Source organism: Ictidomys tridecemlineatus, chromosome 8 (genome assembly GCF_052094955.1).
Source record: "Ictidomys tridecemlineatus isolate mIctTri1 chromosome 8, mIctTri1.hap1, whole genome shotgun sequence".
NCBI lineage: Eukaryota > Metazoa > Chordata > Mammalia > Rodentia > Sciuridae > Ictidomys > Ictidomys tridecemlineatus.
Window position 1 is genome coordinate 64,192,672 of NC_135484.1, and position 27,569 is coordinate 64,220,240.

At 35.0% G+C, this 27,569-nt stretch overlaps 1 protein-coding gene across 4 annotated transcripts in view; it reads right to left on the reverse strand.

Moving 5' to 3' along the window:
• The window catches only part of LOC144365869 (uncharacterized), a 546,961-nt gene that overhangs the window by 159,884 nt on the left and 359,508 nt on the right, over window positions 1-27,569 (reverse strand). The window lies entirely within an intron of this gene.

Genomic DNA, 27,569 nt, shown 5'->3' on the forward strand with positions numbered 1-27,569 from the left:
CCTGCCACTTATGACTTTTCCCAATATACATCTCTTAGGAGAGTGAGTTAAATTACTTGAGCTGTAGAGGAAAACATTTTTTAAAAATCTCATTTTTCTAATTGCTCTAATGTATTTAATAAATCATTAATCAAGCAACAGTGCTAGATTCATGAAGGTTTTTCAACATAATATTCTCCTAAATACAAAACTGTGATTAAAACATTCACAACTATCTGTGCACTTGGGGGATTACCAAAACCACATATTGGGAAAAATAATCAAGCAATAACATTAATGATGCATCTTTATTAAAAATAAGCTTAGTAAAATGGCAGGTAAGAATAATATAATCATATGTTAAAATAATTCTTATATGTAAGTATACCTAAAATTTATAAGCCCAAATTATAAATTTATTAATATGAATTATGTATAATTTCATTATAACACCAGACCTATGCATATGGGGGTTTGGAATTTGTCAATTTAATTCCATAATATTTAAGAGGTATAGCCAAGTAAAGCCTTTACAAAAGGAAACATGTCCTGGAATATTCTCTGCAGTATCATTTGCAAAAATGAAAAACTAGAAACAATTTCAATGGATATTGATATAAAATTGCTTTAAAATCACACTGTATTCACAAAATGAAATACTGTTTAGCAATAAAGGCAAATAAACTTGATCTACATGTATCAATTGTATCCATTCCAACCAACTCAATTAGGGTAACCAGGAAGCAAAAAGCTATGGGTATTATTGTATCATTTATTGAAAGTTTTAAATCATCCCAAAACAATTTTACAAATTGTTTTTAAATTATGCATATTTCATATATTAATCTAAATATATAAGAGATCAGTCTGAAGAAGGCAAGGAGGGAATGGTTTTTGAATACATGTTATGTATACATGTTATGTATATTTTGAGTATGTTGTATGACAAAACATGTGCACAAAAGCAGTGTGGTCTAGTTGTTATATGAGACAAACATGGTCTGTCTTCATTGGTCCTTTGTTTTTTACTTCTTTACATTATCCTACCACCATTAGCTACAAAGCCCACTGAAAACAAAGCCAGATTTTTACAAATCCTATTATTTCAAATACAGTCCAAATAAGCAGAGATTTAGCCATTTAGAGCCTACCTGATTTTCATATTCTGTAAACCTGCAGCTATCATCTGCTAACCCTAGGCCTATAAATAAGACACCAATATTCTGCTCCTTTTTAGAGCCTTCTGACCTAGATTTTCCATCTTTCAATGAGACACCTCATCTGGACTCATAGCACCCCTGTCTGGTCCTCCTTTCTCAACCACAAACATTATCTTTGGAAAGTTTCCTGCTGTGAGAAAATTTTCTCCAAGTACAAACCCACTGAAACACCACCAACTAAAGCTTCTTGTATGCCACTGCTACCTCACGTGCATGTCTTCTTCCCTGTAAGCCCCCAAATTCCTGAAACTCAATATGTCAGTGAAAAGAATTAGTAAAACAGAATAAAGGTCAAAAGACCTGAATTCTAGGTTAGGCTCTCTGCTTTAGATTTTTTTAAGTGGTCAAAATTATATTAATCTGGCTAAAATTTCCTGTCATTATCAAGAAAAGGATCTTATTTCCATAAGAATGGTTATCTATTATGAGTTATCAGAAAAAAATTTTGGATGCCCATATAAATAAATGATAGGCTATCCAAGAAGAATGCCGCATAATATTCACAGGGTGTCTGGAGACCCTCCCAACCCATATTCCTTGCATTGTGAAACCCTCCACCCTATATCATTGTAAGGACCACAATTCCTACAAAACATCATAGGGATAGCATTTGAAATGTGTATAATAATAATTTTAAGTAGGAGAGGAAAAAAGCAAGTTTTATTAAATAATTTAATTTAAAAATAGTAAGCAATGACAACATAAATAGAATAAAAGAAAGCATGAAGCAGTGAAGTAACAAAAGTTAATAAGAAGTTATCAATTGTTACAATATGAAATAAAAAATATTTATGCATTGAAAATATGTTTATCATTATTCCATTGTTTATTTCACTTGCATGTTAATATAAGCAATAAACATTTGTGGAAGAGTACTTAAAAAAATGTGAAAATGGAATTTGGATTAAGAATATTTTCTTATGACCCTTTGTACTATCTAATATTTTTTTATTTTCAGAATGTACAACTTTGAAAAAATTTAACACAAAATGAATGTCAAACTATCCCAGATTTTCAATGTTATTTGGAAATCTAGATGTTTAAATAAAATTTCCACTTTGTTCAAAACCATTCAATAGACTGTCCAGCAGGCTATATTTGTCCCAATGTCACAAATTTTGGCTCTTTATTTTAAAATTCTTAAAACCTTGGAATTCAGAATTCAGGAATACAGAGGTGATTTTATTTTTATTTATTTATTTACTTTTTTTTTTTTTTGTATACCTCTGTGGTCTCAGTTTTGGCAGGAGAGATATCAAAGTCACCAAGAATAATTTGGAGGTTGCCAATGACTTGTGTAAAAGATTTTTCAAGTCTGACTGAGAACTCTGACATTTAGAAATAGATAAGGAGAAGTGAATATTTAAAATCATGTGTGTTTGAAAAGAAAGAATTCAGGAATCCTATATCTTTAGCTTATAAATAATATGAATAAAATAGGTTGCTTTCTCTCAAAATTTGATGAAAGTTAACACTGTAATGCATGAAATCTGAAAATCCCTAGGTTTTGTTTAATTCACAACAAAGAGAGTATTTTTTTCAGATATATAATATAAATACTTAATTCTTCAGTTTTATATCTCATCCATCTATTGCCTTAGCACTGCTATTGAAAGAGTTTCTAAATGTTTTTCTGAACCTAGATTTCTTAGCCTTTTTAAAAAATATACTGTTATATTTTAGCTTATTTGCTAAGTTGTAATATTTTCATATCCTTCTCCATGACTGATGCCTGAATACCCAGTACCCAGAGCCACAGTGAGTCTACATGGGTGATGCTGAGATGCAATGAACAACATGTGCCCTCCTCATCCTGTAACTACCTGAAGAACACCTGCTGTCATCAGATATGACTTAAGTGATTCAGGCTTACAGTATTCCATCAGAACGATTATGGTTCTTATAACAGAAGAAAATTGTATGAAAGCTACATCTTCTCTGTTGGATTCAAATTCACAGAACTGCATAGCTGAGATGCAGAGTCCTAAATAGGATGTCTTATAGGAAAATGCCAAGCTGGCTCTGAGTGATGATTTCTTATCAATTTTTGAAAATATTAATGTGAACCATTGCATCATTATCTATTATTCTTCTGCCAGATATCTTATAAAAAAGCTACATTTTTGAAACTAGTTCATTACAACAAATTCTACCAGCTTTCTTTAATCATGATTGTGAACACAAACACACACACACACACACACACACACACGAACACCTATTTCACAGTTAATGAAGATATCAAAAATTAAAAAATAACTTAACACATATATACGTTTTATTTTCTAACAAGTTTATTTTACTTTTTTGGAGAAAGTAAATGTGACAGATTAAAAATGTATATATTAATTGGCCCAGAAACTATCTTTGAGTCATCCATAAGAAATAGTCTGCTATACACAATGAATTCCCAGCCATAATACAGCTAGAGGTTTGGAAATCTTGCCAAGAACAAGTTGGTAAAGGAAGCCGACTAACCAAATTCATAAAGTTTCCAGGCCTGTAATAAGTGTATGGTTAAAAACCACTACACTACCTCACCTGAGCCCTATTTTCAATTTCTCTTCTATGCCAATCTCATAACATACTTTGGGAAATATTTTACTTTGAAGAAATCAAACTTACTAAACTATCCAACTGAAGGTGTATACTGATTTGCATTTAAGCACCTATATCCTATCATAAGATACTATTAGACATTTCTTTTTAATTAAAGCAACACACAAATATTCTCCACTTTGAAAAAAGAAAATAAATATCATCTGAAATAATATTTTTATTCTTTCTCATTACAGTTGCAAAAGCAAATAATTTGTAAATCTGTATTCTAGACCAGTGGTCAAAAGTTGTTTTTTTTTTCTATAAATGTCAGGTAGTATAAATAAGTCAGTCTTTTAGGGGACTTTAAAATCTTTATCAAAATTATTCAGTTGTGCCATTGTAGCAACTACAGAAAATAATAAGAAAATGGACGTATTCTAATAAAACTTCACTAAAATAGATGCAGAAAAAAATTGAAATTTGTCCTTTGGACCACAGTTCACTTATCCCAGTGCTATTCTGTAGCATGCTTTTATCAGTGACACAGCTTATAAAGAACAAATGAACATCTCTAAGTATAAAAGAACAAAAGTATTCATTTCCTATTAAGTTATATATACAATTCTCTATTAAACTATGGGGTTAAATTCCAGAGAAAAAGTGAAAATTACCATGAATTAAATAATTACTGTTCTTTCCTGTAGTTCTGTTTTAGGTCTTCCCATCACATTCAAATCTTGTTGTTTAGTACTGCAGAAAGCCTAACATTGCCAAGGGCAGCACAGCAGACAAAATTGAGTTCTCCGCTAGACAAACTAGATATTGATTTGACAGTCAAAAATGGATGTTTTAAGTGAGCACCCTTAAAAAGTGAGTTTTTAATGAAAGATTAGTCCATGCAGGTGAAAGTTACTTTTTCAAAACTTAAGGTCCAAAGAAGCAGCTCTCTAGAAGAGATTTCTAGAATACATCAGATATTGGCTTAACTCCACAAAACCATAGCACTGCCTTTATTTAATTACCACCCCATGAAGCATACTGACAGCTCCAATGTAGTGCTTAGTAAGCATTTTAACTTAGACAGCTTGAAGATGTACAGTAGTTCTAAAATTACAATATGCACCATGACTTGTTCTGTCATCCAACTTTGGGAATGCAGCTTACTTGTCTCTATAATGAGCTGTCTGATGTTCGATCCATTTTACTTGTGGCAAACAGGAGTAAATGTTGGCATATTAGTGAGATGCAAATAAAAATATTCTTCTTTTGCATGAAGCTTTAAGCAACAAGAAGTCACCATACATAATTTACTCACACTTGTACTTTGATTTGAAATAGCATACGTTTAAAACTTTTCAGCACAAATTAAAAATTACCCAAGGCAATGCTTCCTAAAGTTTTTCTCACTATCAAGAGATCTGATTAATGTATTGATTAATATTTATACAAAAAGAAATGTATCATATGTCATTGGAACAGAAAATCATTTAGTTCTTTAACTCTGTTTTAGGACACACGTCCCTCACAAACTAAGTTTGCTTCATGAAATATTAAGGTATTAGGTTGTACAGTTGAGAATCTTGCAGTATATACAAACTAATAATATGAAAAGTATTTACTATTTAAATAATTAAAATTATTGCTTTACAGGAGGGAGGGGGAACCAGGGATTTAAAACAGGGGCACTTAACCACTGAGCAATATCCCACAGCCCTTTTAATATTTTATTATTTTGAGACATGGACTCTCACTAAGTTGATTAGGGCCTCACTAAATTGCTGAGGTTGACTTTGAACTTACAATCCTCCAATCTTAGCCTTGGGAGTTGTTTGGATTACAGGCATGCACCACTGTACCTGGGTACTAAATTTTTTTGTATATGCAGAAACTAGGATGACATAGATAAAATAAGCAGACTCAAATCAAGATGGCAGAATAGAAGAGGTTACTTTCCAAGCTGCTCCATGATGTGAGAACAGCAAAGCAGACAGAGAGCTTCTCTTTGAGGTGAGTAAGAGAAATCTTACTGGTATTTAATGTCAGACTCTCAGAACAGTCTATGGACTCAAAAGGTTGAACAGAATAAAATTTAAAAATTTTAAAAAGAAAGAAAAAAACCACCACTAGTGGTGGTGGCAGCTAATGCAAATCTACCACAGGCAAATTGGAAAGGGGAACTAAGAAAACCTGCATTTCAAATGGCACCATGGCATGTCTTGAAATGGAGAAATCAGTGGTCAGGACATTGTTAAACTGATCTTGTGGATGAAATACATTAAATTCTCATGTGGGAAAGATGCTGTGCCAAGAAACTGCCAAGACAGCCACCATTATTACTTGCTGCCCTATAGAAGCCTGTGGGTAGGGGTCCAAACCCAGGTACCTATACCTGTGTAATTTCAGCTGAGTCCCAAAATGTAATCAGGCAGAGGTACACCACATGACCCAGAGTAGCACTAGAAAACCAGGTGAAATTCACACTTTGAGTCTCCACATTCCCAGGACTGTTGATGAGGACCAGGAACTTAATCAGGTGTGTGTGGGGGGGTGTGCTTTGAACCATGTTTTTGGGGACTGAGCCCAGAAGGCTGAGATATGGAAGCCATGGAAGGTGGAATGGGAGAAGAACTGGGTCCACCACCACATGAGTGGAGCACAGGGGATACTCCAGGGATGCACATTCCCAGCAGGATCAGAATCAACTGAACTCTAGAATTGTGCTGATTTAAAAGCTTCAGACCAAATGTCATTCAACAAATACTAAGGACACAAACTCCACCTCTAGGAGTTCTGCCTTTGGGAACTTCTCTTACAGAATTCTACTATAACCACTCACTGTGAATGGAGTAGACAATACTCACCAGCCTTCCCCACCTCATGCTGCTTAGCAGGGAAGCTGAGAACAGGCAATTGACTAGCTTCAAAAAAAAAAAAAAAGCCTCCAACTACTATTCTTGTGAATCATAGATACATCAAGAAAAAACACAAGAAAGACAATTGGGAATAAATAACAAATAATATTATTGAGAATTTTTGATCACTGCAACAGAATCAATTCCTTAATCTTCCAACAAGAAACTTTTTCTTGGGGGCTGGGGATGTAGCTCAGTTGGTAGAGTCCTTGCCTTGCATAGGTTCAATCCCCAGCACTGCCAAAAAATAATAATAATAATAAAGAACCTTTTCTTTTTTTTTTAATCTTATTAACAATTTTTGTGCTTAATGGCTCATGGACATTTGTACATATACATATTTGTATAAGTCTTCTCATTTCTCATAGTTCTTGAAAATAGTGATTTTTTGACTTTGTCCATGGAGGACTAGATTTGTTTTTTGTTTTTGTTTTTTTTTTGGGGGGGGGGGCAGGGAGTGAGTACTGGGAGAGAACTCAGGGGCACTTGACCACTAAGCCATATCCAACCCTATTTTGTATTTTATTTGGAGACAGGGTCTCAATGAGTTGCTTATCACCTTGCTTTTTCTGAGAATGGCTTTGAACTTGTGATCCTCCTGTGGCCAGCAGGGTTTTTAATTTGTATACTTTTGTTTTATATTATTTTTCTCCTATTTATCTTTTCATTCTGTCTTTTTAATTTCACTAATAGCCAAATTATTTTGTTCTCTCTTTCACTCTTCCTTTAACTCTATAATAGTACACCCTCTCATCCTCCCTCACAATTACTACATCCCACATGTCTTTTCCATTTTCCTTTTTCCATTTGTGAATAGCAAACCCTTATGTAAACATACTGTTTCTACTGTTGGCAATTGCTTACCATACTATTTCTGTTTCTACTGCCAATTAACATTGTAGATGTAAAAATAGCAACTAAATATTTAGTTTAAAGCTGTATATTGTTTGCTTGGTTGTTATTATTTGTCTCCCGCTAAAACATGAGATACTAGACACTTTCAGGGACACTATAAATTCATAGGGGAGATGCTCTGCTACCTCATGTGTGTATGTCTACTGATAAATGAGTAGACATACAAACAATATAAAAAAGCAAGGAGAAAAAAATCCTAAATGAACCAAAATACCTTATTAATAGAATCTAATGATATCACAATGGAGAAAATGTAACAGAAGGTATTTAGAAAGTTCATAGTTTAACTGATCTGTGAGATAAAAGACAAAGTAAGAAGTAAAATCAGAGGAAAAAATATCCAAGAAGTATAATGTCATTTCAATAAGGAGATAGAAATCCAAAAGAAAAATCAATCAGAAATTCTCAAAATGAAGGAATCACTAAACCAAATTAAAATTCAAAGTAAATTATTATGAGTTGACTAGTCCACATGGAAGATAATTTCAGGCATTGAAGAAAAAATATATAATCTTGAAAATAAAGTTGACCATGGAGAAAAGATCTTAAGATACTGTGAATAAAACTTTCCAGGAATAAGGGATAACAAGAAAAGACCAAACTTAAGATTTATTAGGATATGAAGGCTTATAAATAAAAACCAGGATACAGCATAATCTTTTCACTGAAATCATATAAAAAGGTTTCCAAACTTTAAGAATGAGATGGAAAATAAATTGCAGGAGGTTTACAGGCCTCCCAATATACCAATTTATAGCAGATGTACACCAGGGCACATTATTACAAAAATGCCTAATATAGAGAATAAGTATAGAATTTTAAAGGCTGCCAGAGAAAAATTACAGGTCATATTTAGAGGAAAACCAATCCAGATCTCAGCATTTTTCCCATTCCATGAGCTAAAAGTAAAGAGATCTTGGAAAAACATATACCAAGATTTGAAAGAAAATGAATGCCAACCAAAAATATCATACCTGGCAAAATTTAACTTCGCATTTGATGATGAAATAAAATCCTTACGTGATAAAAAAAAAGTTAAAAGAATTCAGTACTAGAAAGCCTGCACTACAAAATATACTCAATAAAATATTTCATGAAGAAATGAAAAATAAAATTGAAAACTGGCAAAGAGAAGAACTACACTAGAAGAATAGTCAATCAAATAATTCGAATTAATAACCATAAATAACTCAAAATGACAGGGTATAAAATTTGTTCTCAATCATAACACTGAATGTAAGTCATATGGACTGGCAGATTGGATTAAAAAACAAAATTCAACAATATACTGTCTCTAAGAGACTCACCTCATAAGCAAAGACAACTGCAGACTGAAGGTAAAAGAAGGGGGAAAAATTACACATGGCTCTCCTAAACAAGCAGGGGTTTCTTTTTTTATATATTTTTTGTTTTAACTACATATACATGACAGTAGAATGCACTAAGATACATCGTACACAAATGAAGTATAATTTCTCATTTTGATGGTTGTACATGATGTAGAATCCCACTGGTTGTGTAATAATATATGTACATAGGGAAATAATGTCTTATTTATTCTACTACCCTTCCTACCCCAATACTACCTCCTCTCCTTTCATTCTGCTCTACTTAATCTAAAGTAATTCATTCTCTAGCCCAGCTGCTCTTATTGTGAGTTAGCATCCACATATCAGAGAAAACATTCAGCATTTGGTTCATTGGATTGGCTTACTTTGAGAAGAATGGGTTTCTAACCTCATATAAGATAAAGTGAACATTTAAGTCAAAGTTAATCAGAAGAGACCAAGACAGTTATTTAATACTGTTGAAGGGAATTATACATCAACAAAACATAACAACCATAAATATTTATGACTCAAACAATGGATCACCAGTGTACATAAAACAAACTCTACTCAATTTCAAAAATCAAATAGACCCCAATACAATAATACTTGGTGACTTTTCCTCTCTGATCACTATATACATCCTCCAAACAAAAACTAAATAAAGAAGCTATAGAATTAATGAATGCAATTAATAATTCAGACCTAACAGACATATATAGAATATTTCATCCATCAAGGGCTGCATATACTTTCTTCTCAGCAACACATGGATCCTTCTCTAAAACAGATCATATCTTAGGCCACAAAGCATTTCAAATACAAAATAAAAAAATAGAGATAATACCTTGCATTCTATCAGATCATAATGAGCAAAATTAGAAACCAATGATAAAATAAGAAATTGAAGCTACCATAACAACTGGGGCATGGACTAAATAATATGCTATTGAAAGATAAATGCATAATAGAAGAAATCAGGGTGAAATAAAAAATATGTAGAAGTAAATGAGAATAGCAACACAACGTATTAAGATCTCTAGTACACTATGAAAGTGGTTCTAAGAGGAAAGTTAATAGCATTGAACTCATTCATTAAAGGTATAGAAAGCCACCAAATAAATAACCTAGCATTACATCTCAAGGCTATAGAAAAAGAAAAAAATCAACATCAAAAACAGTAGAAGACAGGATATAATTACATCAGAACACAAATAAATGAAATTAAACAAAATTTTTTTTTTCAAAAACTCATGAAACAAAAAGTTGGTTCTTGGTAAAAATAAATAAAATTGTTAAACTCTTAGCCATGCTAACCAAGAGAAAGAAGGCAAAAACTCAAGTTTCTAAAATTTTGTGATGAAAAAGGAAATATCACCACCAACACCACTGAAATATAAAGGATAATCAGAAACTATTTTGAAAACTCTCCAATAAAACAGAAAATTTTAAAGATATCAAAAAATTTCTAGAGACATATGACTTATCCATATTGAATCAGGAGGAAATACAAAATTTGAACACATTAATTTCAAGCAATGAAATTGAAGACACCATCAAAAGCCTACCACCACCACCTACACCAACAACAAAAAGCTCAGGACCAGATTTACCAGATGTATTATCTGCTGAGTTTTACCAGACTTTCATGAGAGAACTAACACCAACTTTTCTCAAATTATTCCATGAAATATAAAATGAGGAAACCCATTAATCTTTTGAAGGGTATCTAGGTTGCTTCTACAGTTTAGCTATTGTGAATTGTGCTGCTATAAACATTAATGTGACTGTGTCTTTGTAGTACACTGTTTTTAAGTCCTTTGGGTACAGACTGAGGAGAGAGACAGCTGGGTCAAATGGTGGTTCCAATCCCAATTTTCTAAGGAATCTCCATACTGCTTTCCATATTGGCTGCACCAATTTGCAGTGTATGAGTGCATATTTTTCCCCACATTCTTGCCAAGATTTATTGTTGTTTGTATGCATAATTACTGCCATTCTGACTGGAGTGAGATGAAATCTTAGAGTGGTTTTGATTTGCATTTCTCTCATTGTTAGTGATGATGAACATTTTTTCATGTATTTGTTGATTGATTGTACATCATCTTCTGAGAAGTGTCTCTTCAGGTCTTGGCCCATTTATTGATTGGGTTATTTGTTTTTTAATGGATGAAAAAAATATGGCATATATAGACAACGGAATATTACTCAGCAATAAAAGAGAATAAAATCATGGCATTTGCAGGTAAATGAATGGAGTTAGAGAAGAAAATGCTAAGTGAAGTTAGCCAATCCCACAAAACCAAATGCCAAATGTTTCCTTTAATATAAGGAGGCTGATTCATAGTGGGATAGGGATCAGGAGCATGAGAGGAATAGATGAACTCTAGATAGAGTAGAAGGGTTGAAAAGGAAGGGAGAGGGCATGGGATATTTAATGATGGTGGAATGTGATGATCATTACTATCCAAAGTACATGTATGAAGACAACAATTAATGTGAATATACTATGTATACAACTAGAGAGGTGAAAAATTGTGCTCTATATATGTAATAATAATTGTAATACATTCTGCTATTATAAATAAATTTAAGATATTAAAAAATGTAAAGGAGTGCCACAGTCTGGCTGGGCACAATTCAGGAGTCACTTGTCAAAAGAAACAAACTTTATTTTTAAAACCACACATGCCAAACAAAACAGCTCCTCAGGAAAACCTTAAGAGCCCAACTGCCACCACTGGCTTCCCACAAGCCTCTCCACCTCCCCCACTCTTCCTGCTCTTGAGGCAGATTGACTGGGTCACATGGGCGGAGCCAAAAAAATCCCCCGATGAGCAGCTCCGTGGTCTGAAAGGACAGAGAAACAGCCCAATGAGCATCACCGCAGAGGAGCCAATCAGTTGGTAGCTAGAAGTTGCTGGGGCCACTGTGAGCCAAACATCAGCTGGCAGCTGGAAGTTTACTGGCAGCTGGAAGTTTGCTGGCAACTGGAAGTTTGCTGGCAGCTGGAAGTTTGCTGGGGCCCCTTCAGCTGTGGCTCTCAACATCTCCCCCTCTCTGTTTAAACAACAAGCATGTGGCTTAGGGACCATGCCTGCCTTAGGTTGTCCAATAGTACATATGGTCCTTACCCGTTATCGGATGAGCTGACCTCAAGGCGTCAGCCTCCTGTCTTAGGTTGGTACCATTGTAATTGGATCTTACCTGTCACTGACTACTGGTCCAGTATACAGCCACACCTGTGGACAGGTCTTTGTATCAGCAGGGGGGTGAGGTTCTTTGCCTCACCTCTGTTGGCCCCCAAATTTTAGCTGAATGACCATGACAAGCAGAAGGGAGGAAGATACACCAAGCCAATTGACGGCTCCTTTTGGGAAAATTGTACCACCGATGATATCATCAGCAAAAATACCCCAACACTACCACAAGTCGCTGCACCAACAGATAGTTCACAATGCATACAAGTGAGTTCACAATGCATACAAGTGATACATAGTCTAGACAAGTTTTGCAAGCAGTTCAGTGATGGCTACTGCAGAAGCTGTAGATTGGTTTTATTTTTGTCTTCACTGGCACTTAAATGAAGATAGGAATTCTGGCAATAATGGCTAAAGAAAAAATTAAATAACATTCCAGAAGGTACTAAAAGAAAACAATTTTCTTTTTTTTTTTAGAAAATTTTCTTAACAATGTACCTTATCTTCAACAGAATTATTAAATATAATGAAAAGGAAAGGTGAAAGTAAACAAACAGATCTGTTAACCTCCTTTTTTGTTCATATATTAAAACAATCCTCAAAAGCTGTTTACCCAATTTAAATTAAACCATTTAAATCACATGAAGACAAAAAAATATTTGGATCCATTTTTTTCATGAGCGCTCATTATATATGATATATGGACATATGTACATTCAAACATATAACACAAAACACAAGTGTGCACACATTAATACATACAACACATAACAGAATAGTAAAGGCCTTATAACTTTTTACAGGTGAAATCTCCATTGCAATGTTTAAAAACTCTATAGTCAAAAAAAATAGAACTGATCAGCAAAACATTAACCTAGGTCTGTATGAGGTCAAAAAACAAAATAGAACTTCATAATATGGCAAAGGGCAATAATAAAATAGATATTGAAAAAAGCATCCTGGTTCAGCCAGATGTAAGAATAATCAAACTGGAGTTTTGGATATCAGTTGTTATGGATTTGAGCCAAATCATCTTCTTTTTGGTCTGTAGAAATCACTTTAATTAATCTTTCTGGAATCCAAATTGGCTGCTATTCTCCCTGTGGAAACACATAAACAGACCCTCGATTCCAGACAATCACTGGGTCAGGACCTTAGTTAATCTCTCTGGAATCCAAATCGGCTGCTGTTCTCCCTGTGGAAACACACAAACAGACCCCCGACTCCAGACAATTACTGGGTCAGAACTTTTCCATTGTCCTGTTAGAATATCCTTCCAAAGTACCTTGGGCTTATGTTCATTTTTTGGACACATATGCCTTTCTTCAGCACTAAGCCCTGATGAATCCAAATTTTAAAAGTTTAGAGTAAAAAGGGTTATTTTAAGTTTATCTTTGGGGAATATATACCCCTTCCCAATTCCTTCTTTTTGCTTTAATAAGTACATTTTAATAGTTTGATGAGCTCTTTCAACTATGCCTTTTCCCTGTGTATTGTATGGGATTCCTGTTATATTAGTAATGCCAAATGTTGAGCAAAATTGTTTAAAAAGAGGTAGAAGGGGTATTATCTGATTTTAACTGTTTTGGAACGCCCACAGTGGCAAAATTTTGTAAGCAATGAGCTATAACATCTTTAGTTTTTTTCTCCAGCATGAAGGGAGCCCATCAAAAATCCAGAAGAAGTATCAACTGTAACGTTCAAATATTTTAATTTTCCAAATTCTGGAAAGTGTGTGACGTCCATCTGCCAAATATGGTTAGGTATCCATTCTCTAGGATTGACTCCAAGATTAACTTGTGGTAAAAAGGTCACACAATTTTGACATTGTTTTATTATTTGTCTAGCTTGTTCCTTAGTTATTTTAAAACGCTTTTGTAAAGTATTAGCATTAACATGGAACTTTTTATGAAAATTTGTAGCTTCTTCTAGTGTAGAGAAAATATGTATGTCATATGTAGTTTTATCTGCTAAATCATTGCTCAAACTAAGGGCTCCAGGCAATCCTGTATGTTCCCTAATATGTCCTATAAAGAATAGATTTTTTCTGTCCCAAATTAGACTTTGTTTAGTGGAAAACAAGGAGAAAACAGTAGAGGAAGGGGAAATCCTACCAGCATCTTCAAGGGATACTATAGCATTAACTATATACTGACTATCGGAAAATAAATTAAATACAGAATCTTTAAACATCACAAAAGCTTGTAATACTGCAATAAGCTCTACCTTTTGAGCTGATTGTTTGGGTACTAAAAATGTAAAAGTTTGATCAGGGGTAACTACTGCTTCTGTACCATTATTTGACCCATCAGTGAATATATTTGGAGCATTCATGATAGGTGTTTTTCTTGTCATTTTTGAAAAAATTATAGCATGCAATGACCAAAAAGACAATAAAGGATTAGATGGTAAGTGGTTATCAAATAAAACATTAGATTTGCACATGATTATTGCCCAAGTATTTAACTCATTAGCTAACTCACCAATTTGATTCATAGTATATGGAGTAATAATTTTATTGGGAGAAATTCCAAACACTCCCTTTGCTGCTTTTATTCCTTTGAGTATTAATTGTCCTACAGCTTCAGGATACCTAGTAAGACTAGTGTTAGGAGAATAAGATAAATGTATCCATAATAATGGACCTTCTTGCCAAAATACTCCTGTAGGAATTTTTTTGTTGGTAGTACAATAAATAATAAAGGCAAACTTATATCAATGCTATCCAAATGTATATTTTCCATATATGTTTCAATGATTTTTAATGCCTTTCTTGCTTCAGGCGTTAACATTCGGGGTGAATTTGGATCTGATGGACCTTTTAAGATATCAAATAAAGGTCCCAACTCTCCTGTTGGAATACCTAGATAAGGCCTTATCCAATTTATGTCTCCTAATAACTTTTGAAAGTCATTAAGTGATTTGAGTTGATCTACTCATAATTGAATTTTTGGTGGACAGACCATGGTTGAGGATAATAGAACTCCTAAATAATTAATTGGAAAATTTAATTATACTTTATCTATTGCTATCTCTAGATTATAATTTTTTAATAAGTTTGTAAGTGTGGCATAACATTGTAGCAATGTGTTTTTATCTTTGTGTGCTAATAATACATCATCCATATAATGAAATATTTGTAGTTCAGAATTTTGATTTCTAAGTGGCTGGATTACTTTGTTAACATAAATTTGACACATAGTTTGGCTGTTAGCCATCCCTTGAGGGAGTACTTTTCATTCATATATCTGATCAGGACCTTCATGATTCAGTGCAAGGATAGTAAATGCAAAACGTGGACTATCCTCAGGATGAATTGGAATTGAAAAAAAACAATATTTAATATCTATAACTAAAACATACCAGGTTTTTGGCAAAGCAGACAATTGAGGAATCCCTGATTGAGCAGGTCCCATAATGACCATTTCATTATTAATGGCTCTTAAATCTTGCAGTAATCTCCATTTACCAGATTTCTTTTTGATGACAAAAATGGGAGTATTATGGGGAGATACAGAAGGTTGTATATGTCCTTCTGCTAATTGTTGTTTGACCAGGTCATGGGCTGCTTGTATCTTTTCTTTAGTCAGGGACCACTAAGGAACCCATACTGGTCTTTCTGATTTCCAAGTAATTTTTATTGTCTCAGTGGCCCTTTCTGAAAATCCAACCCATGTCTGTCTGTTCCTTGATCTATTTGTATTGGTGCTGCTATACCTTGTTCTTGTTTTTCTAATCTTTTTCCTTTCCTAAAACTTTGTCTAGCCATAATAGTGGGTGCATTTTGATTGATGTTATTTGTTAATGTCAAACCTAATTGATCTAGGACATTCGTTCCCATAAATTTATGGGAAGATGATCCAATACATATGGCTGTAAAGTTCCCTCACATCCTTCAGGATCCTTCCAATTTAATACCATTGCACTTCTATGGGGATTAGTCGCCACTCCTAGGCCTCGAAAGCGTTTGAGTGGCTTGTTGTAATGGCCAATGTTTTGGCCATTCTTGATGAGAGATGATGCTAAGGTCTGCACCTGTATCCAGTAGCCCATTAAATTCATGTCCTTGAATATTTAGTTTTAGTATGGGGCAAGAATCTAAATTTAAAGAAAGCATAGCCCAATCTACACCTGTGGAGCCTAATCCCTTGGAACCTCTTTCTTCAGTACGACTGAAAAATTTATCATGTAGGCTGGGTATTATTAGTAACTGTGCTATTCTATCTCCTGGTGAAATTACTGATACACCCTTTGGAGAACTAGCTATAATTTTTATTTCACTTTCATAATCGGGATCAATTACCCCAGGACTTATCATAAGTCCTTTTAGAGTAGAAGAGATGCATCCCAATAATAAGCCTACTGTTCCTTTGAGAAGAGGTCCTTTTACCCCTATGGGAATGATTTGAACTCCCATCTCTGGAGTTAATACTGATCTGGTGGAGGCGCAGATGTCCAACCCTGCACTCCCTCTGGTTTGTCTGATGAGGGATCTGATGGACAATGTGTCCTGGGCACTACCCTGATGGTGTTTCTGGGTTTCTCCAGTGCTCCATATATTTGTGGTTTTGGGCCCCGGAGCATTGGGCCCCCCTCTCCATTTTTTGGCAACAGAGCCCGATGCCTTTCTCCATGATATCGTGGATAAACACCTGGTCCTTGTTCATTTTTTGGTAATGGAGTACCCTCTATGGTGGTTTGAGAATGGCATTCATTAGCCCAATGTCTCCCTCTATGGCATCATGGGCAAATACCTGGTATTCTACTCCTTTGATACCTAGTCTTGTTAAACCCTCCTCCTATGGGGCAATTCCTTTTAAAATGTCCTGTTTGTTCACAATTGTAGCATGTTCTTGGCCTGGCATCTAAAGCCTGTTTTACTGCAGCTGCCACAACTTGCCCTTGTTCATTAATGTCTCTGGCATCTAAAGCCTATTTTACTGAAGCTGCCACGACTTGCTCTTGTTCATTAAGGTCTCTACATAATTTAATATATGTGTTTAAATCTTCATGTTTCCATGGTCTAATGACTTCTCTGCACCAACTATTTGCTTGTTCATAAGCCAGTTGTTTTATTAATGGCATTGCTTGTTCTGTGTTCCCGAAAACTCTGGTAGCTCTTTGAATAAGGCTATCTATAATTTCAGCATAAGATTCATTAGCTCCTTGTATTATCTTAGATAATTGACCTTGTAAACCTCAATGTCCTTGTAAAGTCTTCCATGCCCTAACTGCCTGTGCAGCAATTTGTGCATATATGCCAGGATCATATGCAATTTGTTGCTGCTGATCCTCATAAGGTCCCTTTCCTAACAACATATCTAGATTTCTCTGAGGATAACCAGCTGCTGCATTTCGCCTAGCCGTCTCCTTGCAAAATTCCTCATTGGCAACCTTCCATAACAGGTATTGACCTCCAATTAGCACAGCTTTACACATATTAGCCCAATCTGCTGGTGTCATGTTCAAGTTGTTAATGGATTCGACCAAGCTTACAGTGAAGGGTGCTTGAAGACCATAGGTTGTTACAGCCTCTTTTAGCTGTTTCACTATTTTGAAATAAATTCATGTCCTTGAATATTTAGTTTTAGTATGGGGCAAGAATCTAAATTTAAAGAAAGCATAGCCCAATCTACACCTGTGGAGCCTAATCCCTTGGAACCTCTTTCTACAGTACAACTGGAAAATTTATCATGTAGGCTGGGTATTATTAGTAACTGTGCTATTCTATCTCCTGGTGAAATTACTGATATACCCTTTGGAGAACTGGCTATAATTTTTATTTCACCTTCATAATCGGGATCAATTACCCCAGGACTTATCATAAGTCCTTTTAGAGTAGAAGAGCTGTGTCCCAATAATAAGCCTACTGTTCCTTTAGGAAGAGGTCCTTCCAAACTTATTCTAAGAAGCTGGTATCACCAGACAAAAACACATCAAGCAAAGAGAACTGATAAAGATAGATGCAAAAATTTTTACTAAAATACTCACAAATCACATACAAAAACACATTAAAAAATAGTGCACCATAACCAAGTGGAATTCATTCCAGGGATGCAAAGTTGGTTCAACATACAAAAGTCAATGAATGTAATTCACCACATCAATATACTTAAATAGGAGAATCACGTTTACCTCAATAGATGTAGAAAAGGCATTTGACAAAATGCAGCATTCTTCCATGTTCAAGACACTAAATAATTAGGTGTAACAAGAACATACCTCAATATTGTAAAAGCTTTATGTGTTAAACCGAAGGCTAACATCTTTCTAAATGGAGAAAAACTGAAAGCATTCCCTCTAAAAACTGAAACAAGATGGGGATGCCCTCTTTCTTCACTCCTATTCACCCTAATACTTGAAACTCTAAGCAGAGCAATTAGGCCAAACAATAAATTGAAGGCACACAAATAGGAAAAGAAGAGTCTCAACTAACCCTATTTGCCAAAAACATGATCCTGCATTAAGAAGACCAAAAAAAAAAAAAAAAAAAAAAAAACTCCACCAAAAAATTCTAGAGCTCATAAACAAATTCAGCAAAATAACAGGTTATAAGATTTACACCCACAAATCAATTTAGTAATGAACCAACGGAATTAAAAATTAGTAAAACTATCCCATTCACAATTGCAAAAGGAGAAAAAAACACAACAGCCTGGGAATAATTCTAACAAACTAAATCTATCAAAAAGGTGAAAGACCTCTATAATAAAATTGAAGAAAACCTTAGAAGATGGAAAGATCTCTCTTGCTCTTTGATAGGGAGAATCAACATTGTCAAAATGCCTGTACTACAAAAAGCTCTATACAGAATTAATGCAATTCCTATTAAAATCCCAAAGACATTCTTCATAGAAATAGAAAGAGTAATCATGAAACTCATTTGGAAAAATAAGTGGCCCAGGATAGTCAAAGCAATTCTTAGTGACAAAAGTAAGCCTCACAATATCAGACCTTAAATTACACTATAGAGCTATAGTAACAAAACAGCATGGTATTGGCACCAAAACAGACATGAAGTCCATTAGAACAGAATAGAAGCCACAGAGGAATACCCATATAAATAGAGTTATCTCATACTAGACAAATACCCTATATACTTGAAGGACTTAAAATCAGCCTACTACAATGTTTATAACTGTTCAATTCCCATTAGCTAAGCTACATAACCAACCTAGGTATCCTTCAACAGATGAATGAATAAGGAAACTGTGGGATATGTACACAATGGAATACTACTCAGCCATAAAAAAGAATGACTTTATGACATTGAAGAAAAAATAGGCTCTTAAACAAATGGTGCTGGGAAAACTGGAAATCCATATGTTGCAGAATAAAATTTAACTTCGCACAAAATTCAACTTAAAGTGGACCAAAGACCTAAGCATTAGACCAGAAATCCTGCACCTATTAGAAGAAAATTTAGGTTAAACACTCCATCTTGTCAACTCAGGAAGTGACTTCCTCAACAAAACTCCTAAAGCACAAGAAGCAAAATCAAGATTCAAAAAATGGGATGGCACCAAACTAATGGGACAGCATCAAAAATCTTTCTTCTTCCCCTTCCCTTTTCCCTTCCACTTCCCCTTCCCCTCTCCCTTCCCCGTCCCCCTCCTTGTCTTCCTCCTCCTCTTCCTCCTCTCCTCCTCCTCCTCTTATTCTTATTCTTATTCTTCACCAGGTACCAAGCATTAAACTGAGTACTCAAACACTGAGCCAAATCCCCAGCCTAATTTTTTGTATTTTATTTAGAGACAGGGTCTCACTGTGTTGCTTAGTGCCTCACCATTGCTGAGGCTGGCTATGAGCTCACTATCCTCCTGCCTTAACCTCCTGAGCCACTGGGATTACAGGTGTGTACTACCATGTCCAGTATAAAAAGCTTCTTTGCAGCAAAGGAAACAATTAAGGATATAAACAGACAGCTTTCAGAATAGGAGAAAACCTTTGCCACCTGCACTTCAGATAGACCATTAATCTCCAGGATATATGAAGAAATCAAAAAACTTAACAAAACTAAAACAAATAACCCAATCAATAAATGGGCAAAAGAACTAAACAAGCACTTTACAAAAGAAGAATTACAAATGGTTAACAAATATATGAAAAAATGTTCAACATTTCTAGCAATCAGAGAAATAAACTACCTAAGATTCTATTTCACCCTAGTCAGAATGGCAACAAATATGAATACAAGATACAATAAATGCTAGCAAGGATGTGGAGAAAAGGGTACACTTATATATTGTGGGTGCTACACTTGTATAATTGGTCCAACTCCCATGGAAAACAGTATGGAGATTCCTCAGAAAACCTGGAACAGAACTGCCATTTACTATCCCACTCATTGGTATATACCTGAAGGACTTAAAATCAGCCTAATATAATGTTTATAGCTGTTCAATTCCCATTAGCTAAGTTATGTAACTAACCTAGGTGCCCTTCAACAGATGAATGAATAAAGAAACTGTGGTATATATACACAGTGGAGTACTACTCAGCCATAAAAAAGAATGAGGTTATGACAATTGCCTAAAAATGGATGTAAGTGAAGACTGCCATGCTAAGTGAAATAAGCCAGTCCCTAGATACCACAGGTCAAATGTTCTCTCTAATAATGAGATGCTAACACATAATTGTGCAAGTGGAGAATGGAAGGTCAGTAGATTAGACAAATGGGAAATGAAGGGGAGGGGGAGGAGGCAGGAATAGGTAAGACATAGGAATGAATCTAAGATAACTTTCCTATGTACATATATAAATACACTACAGTGAATCTTCACATTATATACAACCACAAGATTGGGATTCTAATTATAATAAGATGTACCCCCTGTTTGAATAAATATGTCAAAATATACTTTATTCTCCTGTATAACTAAAAAAACAAATTTTTTAAAATCACAAAACTGAATTATTACTTTTGTTAAAATCTACAAAGACCTTCCTTTCACTTATCAAGTTTATTATGCATTTCTTTAAAATCTTTTGAATACTAAAAAGCTAAGGCAATATTAGATAATTTATAGAGTTTATTTTTGGTTGCCATAGGTGTGGAAAATGTGAAATCCACAAAAATAGAAAGACATAAGAAAACTTAATGTAGAAAAAATGAGAAAAACATAATAGGGACCTATTTTAATGAAATAAAGCAAAGTAATTATTTTAGAATGGTTTTACTTCTCAATAAGAATTGCTTACCTTTTATCATTAACTCTTAACAAAGACAGGGTGTATGATGTCTTTAAAAAGAGTTTCAGCTCAGAAAACATGACTGAACTGACTTCTCAGTCCCATAATCTGTCCAAACAAATACCTATTAAGATACATACTATATGCACATAAATTCTTTTTTAATCAGATCCGATATGATAGGCTAGTGGGAGGCTGTATTCTGTGTCACTCTGGGATTCAATAGTAGGAATACTGTTTCTCTGCGAGTTATTAGAGGATACCTAATAGCTGCACCTATGCAGGAATCCCAGCAATTGTGCCTGCACAGGTCCCCAGGCCTCAGCATCAGCACAGAACCCCTGGTCACTTCCCCACACAGTATCTATTGCTGCCATGGCCAAGCAGAGCCACCAACAGCAACGCCCGTGCAGAACACCTGGTCACCCACCCATGTAGGAATCCTCGCCATGGCTCCCATGCAGGAATCCCCTGCCACTGCCAATGTGCAATACCTCAAGCTGCCACTCCCATATGGATCCCATCTACCAATGTGGGGTGCTCCAGATCGCCTCCATCTTGAAACACTGCAACCACTGCCATAGTCTCCTACCTGTGGTAGCCTGCACCTGAGGACATTGTACAGGGTCTGGACACAGCCACCAGCCACAACACTGCATGACACAGAGCTCCATCTCTGAACACACTGCCCAACACCACCACCTGAATAGACCCAATTCAATACCCCCTCTCTGAAAGCAGCCACCTCCATCTTAGGCAAACTTTATCACCATCTTTAGTTGGGGCAACTCCCAGTGTGGGACACCTGCTGGGGGCTAGGAGCAATATCAAGGTACCTGTAGCCCCCAACTCCTCCTTCTCCCCTGCAGTCACTAACCCAGCACAGTGTTTGCAGCTACAAAGCCTGATCCTGAACTGCCCAATACAAAAACAGTTCTCTGCAACAAGTGCTTAGCCCTCAGGGCACAAACCACAAGATCTCTGAAGAGAGATGTTCCTAATTGGGAAATAGAAAGGGAGGGGGTGATTGAGACATAGTTTAGAGACAAAATTAGAGACAAGGAATTGTAAGGTCTACAGGTGATAAAAGGAGATAAGACCAGGCACCCACATCACATGAGTGGGCCCCAAAAGAGATCCTTGGGGTGCAGTTTCCCATAAGGGACTGGAAAATGCTATACCCCACCTCTAGGAGCTCTGCTCCCAAGACCAGCCCTCCCACCCTAATCACCTTCACCATCCTGAGGTGGAGATACCGGCAAATAACAGTCAACCCCACTTATTGGATGAGAAAGGAAGCAGAAAAGATGCTGATCTCCAACAAAACCAATGCTTGTATTTTTCTTTGAGATTTTTTTTCTCTTTTTTTCTTCTCTCTCTCTCTCTCTTTCTCTGCTCCCACCTCACATCCCCAACATCTGTGAAACCAAGTACTTTCATAATTAGGATACTTAGGACTGGAGTGTCTGATTATATATTACAGGTGTGTTGTATATTCTTTTATCTCCTATATTTACATTTTTTAATTTTTCTTAATTTTTTTGTTGGTTTGCTTTTTGTACTCTCTCTATTGTCTTTCCACTTACTTGTCCCCTCCAAATCACTTTCTCTCTTTTCTCCTGCTACTAGTCAACTTCTTTAGATTCCTCTTTCATGCTTTCTAAGGTCTAATAACTCTATATCCTTACCTCCTATCTCCTTAACATCTCACCCTACACCCCAGCCCCTGTTCTCTCTTTGTTCATCAGAAACTGTAGACATTTTTACAAATCTTCTGTTTATATTGTAGATAATAATTGAACTTGCCATTTCTGTATATTGTGACAAAACCATAAATGTCTTAATAGGGGCCTTTTAATTTAAGGCTATATATTATTTGTTTGGGGATCTGTTGAAATTGTTCTCCCTCTTAAAGGAGCAGTATTGGAATTATGCAGGGACTATATGCCTATAGGGTAAAAACTGTAACACCTCGGATATGCAGTGCTAGAAGACAAACAACATGAAAAAATAAGGGAAGAAAGTGCCCCAAACAAAGCAATATGCTACATTATTAAAGTCCATGGCCAGCACAACAGAAGAAATGACAAAGAAGAAGTTCAGGACATACATAAATAAACGGTCCTGTGAATTAAAGGATGATATTAGAGAGCAAATACAGGCAGCAAAAGATCATTTTGATAAAGAGCTACATAAGCAAGTATAGGAAGCAAAAGATTACTCAATAAGGAGATAGAGGTTCTAGGGGAAAAAAGACAATTATCCTTGAAATAAAGAAAATATTAAACCAAATTATAAACTCAATAGAAAACACCACCAACAGATTAGATAACTTGGAAGACAGAACGTCAGATAATAAAGACAAATCTTGAAACGAAATTTGACCAAACACTGAAGATGGTATGAAACTATGAGCAGAACATTCAAGAATTATGAAATAACACAAAAAGACCAAATTTAAGAATTACTGGGATAAAGGAAGGCATAGAGTTATAAACAAAAGGAATGAACAATCTATTTAATGAAATAATATCAGAAAATTTTCCAAAATGAAGAATGAATTAGAAAATCAAATACAAAAGGCTTACAGGATACCAAATGTATAAGATCACAACAGATCTACACCAATGCACATTATGATGAAAATGCCTAGCATACAGAATAAGGACATAATTTTAAAAGCCATAAGGAAAAAAAATCAGATTACACATAGGGGAAACCAATTAGGATATCTGCAGATTTCTTAACCCAAACCCTGAAAGCTACAAGATTCTGAAATAACATATACAAAGCTTTTTATCCTATTAGGTTCAGGGTCTCTGGTCTAAATTCTAGCTCCTTTATCAACTTTAAGTTGAGTTTTGTGCATGGTGGGAAATAGGGGTTTAATTTCATTTTTCTGCATATGGATTTCCAGTTTTTCCAGCACCATTTGTTGAAGAGGCTATATCCTCTCCAATGTATATTTTGGTTCCTTTGTCTAATATGAGATAACTGTATTTATGTGGGTTTGTCTCTGTTTATTCTATTCTTACCATGGTCTATAAGTCTATTTTGGTGCCAGTACCATGCTGTTTTTGTTAGTATTGCTCTGTAGTATAGTTTAAGGTCTGGTATAGTGACGACACCTACTTCACTCTTCTTGCTAAGGATTGCTTTGGCTATTGTGTGTCTCTTATTTTGAATTTCATGACTGCTTTTTCTATTTTGATGAGGAATGTAATTGGGATTTTGGTTGGAATTTCATTAAATCTGTATAGTGCTTTTAGTATTGTGGCCATTTTGACAATATTAATTCTGCCTATCCAAGAACAAGGTAGATCTTTTCATCTTCTAAGGTAATTTTGTAGAGGTCTTTCACCTTTTCATTTATTCCCAAGTATTTTATTTATTTATTTATTTTTTGAGGCTATTGTAAATGGGGTAGTATTCCTAGATTCTTTTTCAGAGGATTTGTCACTGATGTACAGAAATGCCTTTGATTTATGGGTGTTGATTTTGTATCCTGCTACTTTGCTGAATTTATTTATTAGTTCTGGAAGTTTTCTGATGGAAATTTTTGAATCCTTTAGGTATAGAATTATGTTTTCAGCAAATAGTGATAATTTGAATTCTTCTTTTCCTATTCATATCCCTTTAATTTCTTTTGTCTAATTGCTCTGGCTAGTGTTTCAAGAACTATGTTAAATAGAAGTGATGAACGAGGGCATCCATGACTTGTTCCAGTTTTCAGAGGGAATGATTCCAATTTTTCTCCATTTGGAATTATGTTGGCCTGGGGCTTTGCATAGATATCTTTCACAATGTTGAAATATGTTGTTTTTTTCAGAGACATTCTATTTGGATTAGGCCCTAATTTCCTTAACAAGACTCCTATAGCACAAGAAATAAAATCAAGAATCAATAAATTGGATGGATTCAAACTGAAAAGCTTCTTAGCAAAAGAAACAATTAGTGAGGTAAAGAGAGAACCTACAGAATGGGAGAAAACTTTTACCACATGCACATCAGATAGAGCACTAATCTCTAAGACATATAAAAAAACTCAAAAAACTTAACACCAATAAAACAAATAACCCAGTCAATAAATGGGCTAACAACTCAACAGGCACTCCTCTGAAGATAATATACAATCAATAAACAAATATATAAAAATATGTTCAACATGTCTAGAAATAGAGAAATGCAAATCAAAATTACTCTAAGATTTCATCTCACTTCAGTCAGAATGGCATCTATTAAGAATACAAACAACAATAAGTGTTGGAGAGGATGTGGGGGAAAAGGCACACTCTTAAATTGCTGGTGGGATTGCAAACTGGTACAACCAATCTGGAAAGTAGTATAGAGAGTCCTTGGAAAACTTGGAATGAAAGTTTGACCCAGCTATCCCATTCGACCTAGCTATCCCACACCTCGTTTTATACCCAAAGGACTTAAAAACAGCATACTACAGGAATCAGCCACATCAATGTTTATAGCAGCACAATTCAAAATAATTATGGAACCAACCTAGATGCCCTTCAGTAGATGAATGGCTAGGGAAACTTTGGTATATATACACAGTGAACATTACTGAGCATTAAAGGAGAATAAAATCATGGCATTTGCAGGTAAATGAATAAAATTGGAGAATATAATGCTAAGTGAAGCAAGCCAATCCCAAGAAACCAAAGGCCTAATGTTTTCTTTGATGTGAGGATGCTGACTCGTAATGGCGATGACAAGGAGCTTGGGTGGACAGAGCATGGGAGGAATGGAAGAGCATTAGATAGTGGAAAGGAGAGGAGGGGAATGGAGGGGAAAGTGGTAGGAATGATGGTGAAATGAGTTAGACATCATTATCCTAAGTACATGTATGAAGACACTAATGGTGTGAAGATACTTTATGTATAATAAGTGACTTGAAAAATTGTGCTCTATATATGTTTAATATGAAATGAATTGCATTCTGCCATAGTGTGTTACAAATTAGAATGAATACATAATTTAATTTAAAAAAAAACAGCATACTACAGTGATATTGCCAAATCAATGTTTATAGCAGTATGATTCACAATAACTAAATTGTGGTACCAACCTAGATGCCCTTCAGTAGATGAATCAATAAAGAAACTGTGGTATATATACAAAATGGAATATTACTCAGCATTAAAATAAAATAAAATAAAATCATATGCAGGTAAATGGATGGAGTTGGAGAATATCATGCTAACTGAAGTAAGCCAATCCCCAAAAAAACAAGGCCGAATGCTTTCTCTGATATGTGAGAAATATCAGAGAAATATCAGAGAAATATCCATAATGGGGCAGGGCGGCGGGAGGGTGGGTATGAAAGGAATGGAGGAACTTTGGATAGGGCAAAGGGGAAGGAGGGAAACGGAAGGGGCACGGGAGGGGACAGGGAGGAAAGATGGTAGAATGAGATGGACATCATTACCCTAAGTAAATGTATGAAGATACAAATGGTGTGACTCTACTTTGTGTACAACAAGAGAAATGAAAAATTGTGCTCTATATCCTTACAATGAATTGAAATGTATTCTTCTGTCATGTATAACAAATTAGAATAAATAAATTTAAATAAAAATTGTTTTTAATCATTGATTCCACATAAGAATCCTAGTAAAAAGTATATCACAACCTGAATTTCTGACCCTGATTTTAAAAATTCTGTTAATATTTGTAATGTTTAAGTAATTATGAATTTGAAAGTATGAAACATCCAAGAAAATAGAAAGAATATCTAGGCTTTCAGAAGTAAGGATTTATTTGTATTATATATGTACCAAATAACCCTTCTGACCATATTCCTATCACTGTGAATCAGACTTCATGTCTTCTATTAAACCAGTAAGTTCCTCAGTCTTATAACTGTTTTTTTTTTCATTAGTATTTTCTTTGAGAATCCAAAAATTTTATTGGTTCTTTTTAATTATATATAACATTAGGATTCATTTTTACATAATTATAAACACATGGAATATAATTTGCTAATTTCATCACCAGTGCTTCCATTGTAGGCACATAGTATGTGGTGTATATTTTCTAGGGCCCTTAACGTATATGTGTTGACAATAGGGCAGTAGGAGTGTGGGGGATGGTCTATAATGTCCTCAATAAAATTACTCAGTCATAAATAAATATGAGTGATATTCTATCATCATACTATAGTGATCACTTAGCAGGCAGGAGGAAGAATCTCTTAGAAAGAAACATTCATGCACAGATCCTAAGTACCAAAGTATCTTCCTGCTAGAGAAGGGTCTCCTCCCACATCCA